This window comes from Lathyrus oleraceus, chromosome 5 (genome assembly GCF_024323335.1).
Source record: "Lathyrus oleraceus cultivar Zhongwan6 chromosome 5, CAAS_Psat_ZW6_1.0, whole genome shotgun sequence".
NCBI lineage: Eukaryota > Viridiplantae > Streptophyta > Magnoliopsida > Fabales > Fabaceae > Lathyrus > Lathyrus oleraceus.
In genome coordinates, this window is record NC_066583.1 from 566,908,085 (window position 1) to 566,917,392 (window position 9,308).

At 33.4% G+C, this 9,308-nt stretch overlaps 3 long non-coding RNA genes and 1 other non-coding gene across 5 annotated transcripts; 2 read left to right on the forward strand and 2 right to left on the reverse strand.

Annotated features, from left to right (window-relative positions):
• The first annotated feature begins 238 nt into the window (after positions 1 to 238).
• Positions 239 to 345, forward strand: LOC127088653 (small nucleolar RNA R71). The gene has a single exon (XR_007790480.1). It is a non-coding gene; the product is annotated as a small nucleolar RNA R71 (small nucleolar RNA).
• A 6,567-nt stretch (positions 346 to 6,912) lies between these two features.
• Positions 6,913 to 7,467, forward strand: LOC127086498 (uncharacterized). Its single transcript, XR_007789496.1, has 2 exons — positions 6,913 to 7,099; positions 7,197 to 7,467. It is a non-coding gene; the product is annotated as an uncharacterized LOC127086498 (long non-coding RNA).
• LOC127086497 (uncharacterized) lies at positions 7,228 to 7,972 on the reverse strand. Of its 2 annotated transcripts, XR_007789495.1 has the most exons (3): positions 7,882 to 7,972; positions 7,592 to 7,681; positions 7,228 to 7,487 (listed from the first exon to the last, which is right to left on the reverse strand). It is a non-coding gene; the product is annotated as an uncharacterized LOC127086497 (long non-coding RNA). The 2 variants fall into 2 exon arrangements; XR_007789494.1 differs by lacking the exon at positions 7,882 to 7,972 and having other exon boundaries at positions 7,592 to 7,787.
• Positions 7,973 to 8,122: 150 nt separating this feature from the next.
• LOC127086499 (uncharacterized) lies at positions 8,123 to 9,210 on the reverse strand. Its single transcript, XR_007789497.1, has 5 exons — positions 9,127 to 9,210; positions 8,957 to 9,023; positions 8,553 to 8,887; positions 8,384 to 8,474; positions 8,123 to 8,183 (listed from the first exon to the last, which is right to left on the reverse strand). It is a non-coding gene; the product is annotated as an uncharacterized LOC127086499 (long non-coding RNA).
• Between the last annotated feature and the right edge of the window lie 98 nt (positions 9,211 to 9,308).

Below are 9,308 nucleotides of genomic sequence, written 5' to 3' on the forward strand. Positions count from 1 at the left end.
TTTTGCGTTAACATGATCAAGGTTACTTATCTCGTACATGCCAGTTTTCGTTTGAGGTTTTTCTACCATTGTTCGTTCGCTTCCCCACTGATAGTGGTTTTGAGCCATGCTTTCGATAAGTTGGTAAGCATCAGCATAAGGTTTGTTCATTAGTGCACCACCTGCGGCGGCGTCTATTGTTAACCTCGTGTTGTACAAGAGACCATTATAGAAGGTATGAATTACTAACCAGTCCTCTAAACCATGGTGTGGACAAAGTCTCATCATGTCTTTGTATCTTTCCCATGCTTCGAAAAGAGACTCGTTATCTTTCTGTTTAAATCCATTTATCTGGGCTCTTAACATAGCTGTTTTGCTCGGCGGAAAATATCGGGCAAGAAAGACTTTCTTTAACTCGTTCCATGTGGTGACTGAGTTGGAAGGAAGAGACTGGAGCCATCTTCTAGCGCTATCTCTTAACGAGAAAGGAAAAAGACGAAGTCGAATTGCCTCTGAAGTGACACCGTTAGCTTTAACAGTATCAACGTATTGGACAAATACGGATAAATGAAGGTTTGGATCCTCGGTAGGATTTCCAGAGAATTGGTTCTGTTGCACTGCCTGCAACAGTGAAGGTTTAAGTTCAAAGTTGTTTGCTTCGATTGCGGGTGGAGCAATACTCGAATGCGGCTCATCTTGCGATGGAGCGGCGTAATCTCGAAGAGCACGAGCTGGTTCTGCCATCTCGGGTATCGGCGAAGGAAGAAGATTTTTGAGATCAGGAAGTTCGACAGGAGGGAGATTGTTTGCAGCACGATATTCCCGAATTCATCGTAAGACTCTGAGATATAGTTCGATATCGTTGATTCGTAAGTAGAACGGCTCGCCTTGTGAATGAGTATGTGGCATACAAATCAACGAAAGAAAGAAAAGAAAAGAAAAGAAAAATAAGCCTTAGTCTCTACAGCGTAACAAAAGAGTTACGATATCGACTAAATAAAAGTTCCCCGACAACGGCGCCAACAACTTGATCGCGACTTTATGAGTCGAATTTGGGGTACAAACTGCAAGTGCACAGTTCTATCGCGTAGTTTTAAAAGATATCGATCCCACAGGGACTTATGAATCGATATACCGTTTTCTAAGGTTACTTCGTAAAGCTAAGGCGGGTAATACTTTGATTGTTTGGGGAAAAGTTAAAACTAAAAATAGGATCTAAATTAAATATCAACTAAACGGATATCGGTATGCAGTTCGTCATAATTAGGGAATCAATTCTTTGTTGGTTTCTTGGTTTTAAAATAAATCTTTTCAGTTGACACTATTGATTAAAAGTCTTATCTCAAACTCTCGCTTTGTTGAATAAACTATGATTTTATATTAACGTAGCTGTCACTTATTAGTTAAGTCAAAAACCACTTTTTGAAAACAATAGAATCCGTAGAAACTCTTTTTAAGAAAACACTAATCGTTTAAACACCCTTGTCTCAAACTCTCGCTCTGTTGACTTAGGTTATATAATTAAATTCAAATGCTTAACTCTCGTCCTCACATTCAACCTTTAAAAATACTTTTTGAAAAAGATTAGAATTTAATTAACTCTAAAAATTGCTCTCGCCCTGATCTAGAATTAATGTCCAATTTACACTGTCCAGTCAAAAACTCAAACTCTCGTTCTATTGATTTTAACTTCTTTATGTCTTTTACTTTCGTACAAAACCTTGTTATTAAACCTGTAAATTGAGACCGTGAAAAGAGTGATTTTAATTTTAAACTTAATTAAACCAACTTAGTTTTGATTCCTTCATTCCGCTTACTCTACATACCGATACCTAAATAAATTAGTCAGACATGCTAAACAGATCTAAATAATTATCATGCATAAACAAATTCATCTCAGGCAAATAATATAAATCAACAATAAAGCAGGGCATATATAAATTCAAACAATAATTAAAGAACCTGAGTAATTAATAGCAGTTTTGAACATCCACCACAGACCGGTTGGATTTGTTCTTGAATTCTTCAATCAGACAGAAAAATAAAAATGAAGGAATAAAAATCTAGGGTCTAACGTAAGGTTAGATCTAGTGAAAGGTACACAATAGTTTCCGGTGTAGAAATTATTGTGCGGAAAATTAATTAATTGCTGGAAAAGAAAATAGAAATTGCCAAGGAAAAAATATAAAGACTGTAAAAATAATGCTGTAAAATATGCTTGCACTGCTGGAAGAGAAAAAGCGCGAAAAAGAAAAACGGCGAAGAAGAGAGAGGTAGGGTTTGCCAAAAAACTACTATTTATATTGGTCACTCGTTGTAACTGTTTCCAAAGGTCTTCCGTGTAAAGAGTCTTCACGTTGCAAATGGTCAAGCGTAACAATAGGCCTCAACGTCTTTGTTGCGCTTCTGAAGCCAAAAATATAGGGGAATGGTGTGACGTCCGTCACACCATGTGTTACGCTCGTAACACAAGTAGACATGGCGTGACGCTCGTCACAGCTTGTGTGACGCTCGTCACAGGCGCAACGCCTGTGCTTTTGGACTGGGCTTTGGCTTGGTGGAATTTGCTTCTTTTCATTTCTTTTTGCACCTCCTTTTCTTCCTTTTTCACTTGTGCTTCAAATAAGCTACCTGAGATAAATAGAATGAAAATACCGAGTAATATCGAATAAAATGAAGCAAATTGAAGTAAATAATAATATAATTTAATTAAATCGAGTCCTAGAATGTGATATTATTTCATGTTATCAGCATACACCAACCATTGCACCTAGGCGCCAAGAGCATTGACGCCTCCTTATGAGGGTCAATGCATGCGCCAATAGCATTAGCGCCTCCTCGTGAGGAGCCCAATGCATGCGTCAATGCTATTGGCGTCTCCTTTTAATGCATTGGGGATGCGCCAATTCATCTGACGCATCCTCTTCAAAACCTGATTATTTTGGTATTTTTTTTGAATTATTGATTATTTTCGATTTTTTTGGAAAAAGATGGTTATTTCAAAAAAAAATCGAGAATTGGGGCAAGTTAAAAGTAAAGAGAAAGAATATCAATAATGATAATAAAATAATTAAGAGAAATGATATTCCTACACCAAAAGCTACACCTACACCGTATTTTACTATTCACCAATACATGAATAGTGAAATATTATAATAATATATACTTTTTAAAATAAAATATAATAAAATATTATTTTATTTTTATTTTTATTTTTAAATTAAATGATATTGATATAAATTTGTGTGATTAATCAACTTTTTATATTGTATTAACCAACTTTAATTTGATGACTGCTCAACATTTATTTGGATAACTGAACGTTTATTAATCAACTTTATAATTTTATTAACCAACTTTTTACTTTTTATTAACCTACTTTGGTGTACTAATACAAATTATTTTTAATATCTGGACGTGTATTAACCAACTTCATCACTTTATTAACCAATTTTTTATCTTTCATTAACCAACTTTATTTCATTACTTTAAAAGGCACTGTTTACGGTTACTGTTCTCGGGTACTGTTCATATATTATTCATGTACTGTTTATACACTGTTCACGCACTGTTCATATATTTTTTTTTAATTTAAAAAAACATTGTTCACCATAAAATACGGTGAGCAGTGTATACGGTATATGTATTTGGTGTAAGATGTGGTGTATGAATAACATAGCTGAATAATTAATAATACTATTTTGAATTTCAAAATTTGAAAAGAGAAGATCGAGGGAAATGAAATGACATGCAAACTAATGGATATGTGACACATGTCATGCAAAGAGAGGTTTGAAAGTATTTTAATTGATACATTTGTTATTTATTAATATGTCTAAGATATAGTGTAATTATATTTATAACCTATAATTAGAAAGTTTGTTTTTGAAAAAAATTAATTATATATCTGTAATAAATTTAATATACAATTTCTAAGATAAAATTTCTTTATTTAATTCTTAACATGTTCTATAGGGCACATGTTAGGATTATCCATTATATTTTAGTGGAAGGACTAAATTGTAATAGCATGCAATGCAATGAAACTATTATAGGTTTATAATAGATATACACTTTAGTAGAGTTAAGAAATATATTTTTTTAGTTAGAGGATAAATATGAATTTTAAGATAAGATAATGAACCAAAAAATAGTTTTCCTGTTGATAAATTACAAATTAAGACGTATGTAAGTAAAAAAGTGGATTAGATGAGTTGGAATAAGATGTAGGTGTTATGCCCAACATGGGTATGTGGTAACAACATTCAAATTTTTTATTTGTTCGTGGACTTAGACGTCTCAACATAGATGTTATGCTGATGTAGTAAAATCTGGTGTAAATTTATAGTAAAATTTGGTGAAAATTTAAAATTGTTTAATGATTGTGATATCTATATAGTATATAGTTAATAGATAACCAAATTATTTGCAATAAAGAAGAATGCAACGAGCATGTTGAATTTGGACAAGTATATGTTGAAATAGATGAGGGGCCCAATGAAACATGTTGAAATTCGTATAAAGAGAAAAAAAATATGAATAATCAATCAGATGTACTACAATGAGTAGTGACCCTTATATTTATATTAATAGGTTAAAAGAATAGTATATAAGAAAGACAAATGGATCAAACACATATACTTAATACTAAATCCTAGTAATATAATATTATAATATAACTCTTAATACTCCCCCTCAAGTTGAATCATATATATATTAATCATGCCCAACTTGTTACAAATGAAATCACTACACACCCCATTCAATGCCTTTGTAAACAAATTTACTAGTTGATCTCTTGTCATAATATAGGAAGCCAATATGAGATTTTCTTGAACCTTCTCTATGATAAAATGCCAGTTTACCTTAACATGTTTTGTTCTTTCATGAAAGATTAGATTTGATGTAATATGTATGACAACCGAGTTATCACTCCACAATTTCATAGGACAATTATTCTCAAATCCCATTTCACCCAAGCTTTGCTTTATCCATATCAGTTCACAAGTAGTTTGAGCCATAATCTTGTATTAGCACTTGATCTTGCTACTATATCTTATTTCTTACTCTTCCAAGATATTAAATTATCTCCCAAGAATACACAGTATCATGTGGTACACTTCCGATCCACTGAACATCCTACCAAATCTGAATAAGAAAAAGCCTCCACTGCATATGCTCGTGATCTTGGTACGCAATTCCCTTTCCTGGAGCTTTCATCAAATCTTTAACAATGCAGATTACTGTTTCCAAATTAGTATCAATTGGAGAAGACATAAATTGACTTACAACACTTACAGGAAAAACAATATCAGGTCTCGTAATAGTTAAGTTATTCAGTTTTCTCATTAATCTTCTATACTTTTGTAGATCCGAGAAAGAAGTTCAATTTACGTTCAACTGAACTCTAGGCTCCACAGAAGTCTCACATGGTTTGGATCCCATCATACCAATTTCACTCAATAGATCCATAACATATTTTCTTTCTGAAAGGAAAATCCCCTTCTTTGAATACAAAATTTCGCTGCCTAAGAAGTACTTCAAGACTCCTAAATTTTTTGTCTGAAACTTGATTTGAAGGAAAACATTCAATTTGTCAATTCCTTTGCTATCAATTTCCGTAATTACAATATCATCAACATACACCACAATAAAATATTTTTACAATAGCTTTTATTAAAAAATACTGTATGATCAGTCTGACATCGTTTCATTCCAAATGTCAAAACCACTTCACTGAATCTCCTAAACCAAGACCTGGGTGATTGTTTCAAGTCATACAATGATTTCTTTAAATGACACACTGTCCATTTTTCCCATGAGAAACAAAACCAGGTGGTTGCTCCATACACCTCCTTTTATAAATCACCATGCAAGAAATCATTTTTTACATCTAACTGAAACAAGGGCCAATGATGCTTGGAAGCAAGAGATATAATAATACGAATAGATGAAAGTTTGACCACGAGGAATAAAGTATCAATGTAGTCAACTCCATATGTTTGGGCACATCCTTTAGCAACTAGTCGTGCTTTTAAACGGTTCATAGAGCCATATGGATTCATCTTGACAGCATACACCAATTTGCATCCAATAGACTATTTTCATGCATGAAGAGAAACTAAATCCTAAGTATCATTATGCTCTAGAACCTTCATCTCCTCCTCCATAACCTGTCTCTAACTATATTGATTAATAACATCAAAATCTATGCCATCAACAATGAATTTAAAAGTTGATGACAAAAGACAAGAAAACACATAAGAGGAGATAAGATAAGTACAAGTACATTTACCTTTGCATAAGGAGATTGGAAGGTCATTTGTAAAATATACAAGCACTAGCAATGTAGGGGGTAGAGATGGAATATCTTATGGGATATCCTCTCTTGAAGTTTGGAGACGGCGGGAATATATGCGCTCAACTTGTAACAGGTTGCAATAGGAGTTGGAGGAATATAATGGGTAATGATATAAGTTAAGAAAGAATAATCTGGTAATGACATCGTTTTGTAACAGTTTATTATGTGGCTATTGATAGTTTTGCATAGGGGTGGACATCGGTTGGGTTGGATCGGTTTTCGCGCCCAAATTCCCAATCCGACCTAACCATCGGTTGGAAAAAACATAACCAAAACCGACCGGTTTGCAATTCGGTTATTTTCGGTTTCGGTTTTGTTCGGTTCGGTTTCATAATGCGGTTTATTCGGTTTTAAAAATAATTGAGCTCATTCCAAAATAAACCCAACACAAGTGGATTTTATCTAGGATTTAAATAGCACAATTTTATACTAGTCTTTAAACTTTTAGTTTACTTATGAACAAAAAAATAAAACAATATATCTTAAAACTTATGAAATTGCTGCATTTTTCGGAAATGGATTGAACAATCATTGTTAACATTTGTATTCTAAATTTTTACTCATATTATATCTATCTTGCTGACATGGATACAGGGCCGTTCAATGTAACAAATGTCTTTGAGTTCCATAATGGACGGTGGTATATGGTTCATCATCACAGTTCTGTGATGAATGGGGATGTAGAGCAACAAATTATGCATGGATAGTAATAGTAAGAGAGATGATATGTTATTATGTCTGATACTGGTCTCAGAAAAGGTTTATTTGCAGAAGCAAGATGCTTGAAATTATTTTCGTAATTGGAAGTTTTGTTTTGAGCTTTGAATCTTTTGTTTTCATACTGTATATAATACAGGAAATTGCAATGGGGCCAAAAAAGTGTGAAAAATAGATTAAGTGGATTAAAGTAAATACAAAAGATCGATGGAAAAGATTACATGTGAATCAACGTCCAATACATCGGTGAGACTTGTGAAAAACCAAGGCTGTGCAGTTGCAGGAGTTACTAATTCAAAAGTATAGTCCAATTTTGGCGTGCATTTTAGTTCTCTAGCAGTGTGTGCATTTTTCAATATTGTAAGAGACAAGTCCATTCCGGCAATGCAATATCCAATCAACCTTCAATGCAATATCCAATCAACCTTACCTATAGATGATCATCAATCAACAATCGTATATATAAGAGCTAGTGCATAACAATTTCTATAACAAAAGATAAAATCAAATCAAATTCTTTTCATAAGCTATTACCAAGTTCAAGTGATGAACACGCGTTAACACCTTAAGCTCGGCAAAAAATTCTTTTGATGCTTTCATGTCCATCTTCTTTATTGCAGCTTTCTGTGTAATTAGATAGAACTTCAGCATTATCATATTCAACATTAGTTAGCATGAGAAAAACAAAAACCAAAACAGACACAATACATATCAGCAGCATTAAACCAGAGGCCATGCTTGTTTTCACTTCATGAGCATATTCAGCACAAGCTAGACCAAGGAATGTTAAAGGGAATGAGTAGATCCACCATGTAATGTTTAACCTTTTTATAGTTTTCTTGAACAGTCCTGGCCTGCAAATAATGTACCATTCCTAGTGAAAACATTGAAATCGCAAACTCGCTCCAACCGATTCCTGTCGCAACTTGAGCCGCCACCAAGTTTCCTATAACAGAAACAAGGTTAACAGGGTTTGCTACCACTGATAGAAACCTCTTTTCAGTAGGTAAACTTTGAGAACAATGGTCTTGTACTCACCAAAAACAAACATGGTAGCTCTGAATCCACCTTTCTTTCTCTTCCATTCAGCAAGAAGGTTGAGCTATTCAGTCTCCTCTTGATATGCCTGCAAAACAAAAAAATTTGAATCTCATCAACATTATGCATAAAAAAAGTATATAGAAAAATGGTTGAGTAAGAGTTCATTCAAATCCAAAACAGGAAAAAAATTGAATTGTATTATTGATGATTAAGGGTACAGATTAATGATGCTTAACCAATCAATTATCATAATCATAATCAAACCTAACATATAGTATAGTATACCCCACTCTGTCTTTATTCCACAGCTTAAGCATTAGTACTGTAAGGTGAAATGTCTTGGGCTTAATGAATATAGATTTGTTAATCCCCAAGTCTGTAAGAGTGAAAAAAACAGTCATATTTCAGATAAAAAAATAGCACATAAGCGAATGAGATTAAAACAGAAGCATACCAAAAAAATGTAACATTTCGAACACTGAATTGTTATGAAACTAGCAGCAGTGGCTGCCCAAAAAGTTTCTGAGTCATGATTCTCATAACAACAGCAATATGAAATAACAACAATCTGAAATAAATAAACATGATTCTCATAAATAACAACAATCTGAAATAAATAAACATAACAAATGATCCATGAACATTATGCAGAGGCATTACCTTCCTGATGACCAGCAAACGCAGTAGCTACTGAAACGGTTCCATCCTTAGTTTCAAAAAATGACTCCAAAAAGAAAGGCTTGTCTTATTGAATCACAAAGTGACTCCAAAATATTCAAAAATTCACAGCTGCAAATCAAATCAAATCAGTATAGTTAAACCAATGTAAGACATAAAACAAAACTATATTTTTCATACCTAGGCGAGAATTAAACAGGCCCAGCCTGTGTAGGAGCAGCTGCTCCACCAGTAGCTACTTGAAACTCTACAAGTTGTTTAAACATACGTTAAACATATAGCAAGAGGCTTAATTTTAACAAATATTTAAAATAATGTTAAAAGAGACAAAGTTTTCATTAATAACGTACCTGAAACAATTGATTCACTAATCTCATATTCTTCAGTCATATTAAGGACATTTAGATCATTGTCAGAAGGCTTCAACCAGTTTTTAGTACATATAAGCGCTTCGACCATATCTGGACTCAAAGAGCTCCTATAGATATCTAAAATCCTCCCCCCCGTGCTAAAAGCACTTTCTGAGGCTACA